Source organism: Triticum aestivum, chromosome 5B (genome assembly GCF_018294505.1).
Source record: "Triticum aestivum cultivar Chinese Spring chromosome 5B, IWGSC CS RefSeq v2.1, whole genome shotgun sequence".
NCBI lineage: Eukaryota > Viridiplantae > Streptophyta > Magnoliopsida > Poales > Poaceae > Triticum > Triticum aestivum.
The window spans coordinates 3,143,406-3,143,990 of record NC_057807.1 but is presented as its reverse complement, the minus strand read 5'-3'; positions in this window follow the sequence as shown (position 1 = coordinate 3,143,990).

The window sequence follows — 585 nt, the reverse complement described above, 5'->3', positions numbered from 1 at the left end:
TGGACTATTACTCACTGTTTTGGGGTCCTGGAGTGATTTCCACGATTACGAACCCTGGGGTGCGTTTACGTTTCGGTCATCAACACTCGCGGTTTTTATCGATTCTGACCCATTTTATGGACTATTACTCACCGTTTCGGGGCCCCAAACAAATTTCCATAGTTGTTGAACCCCAAGGCGCGCTTACGTGTAGGTCATCAACACTCACAGATTTGGCCGATTCTGGCACGTTTCGTGGACTATTACTCACTGTTTTGGGTCTCGGAGAGGTTTCCACGTTTAACGAACCCTGGGGTGCCTTTACGATACGGTCATCAACACTCGCGGTTTTGGCCGATTCTGACCCGTTTCATGGACTATTACTCACCGTTTTGGGGCCCCAAACCGGTTTCATAGTTGTTGAACCCCAAGGTGCGCTTACGTGTCGGTCATCAACACTCACCGCTTTGGCCGATTCAGGCATGTTTCGTGGACTATTACTCACTGTTTTGGGGTCCTGGAGTGATTTCCACGATTAACGAACCCTGGGGTGCGTTTACGTTTCGGTTATCAACACTCACGGTTTTGGCCGATTCTGACCCGTTT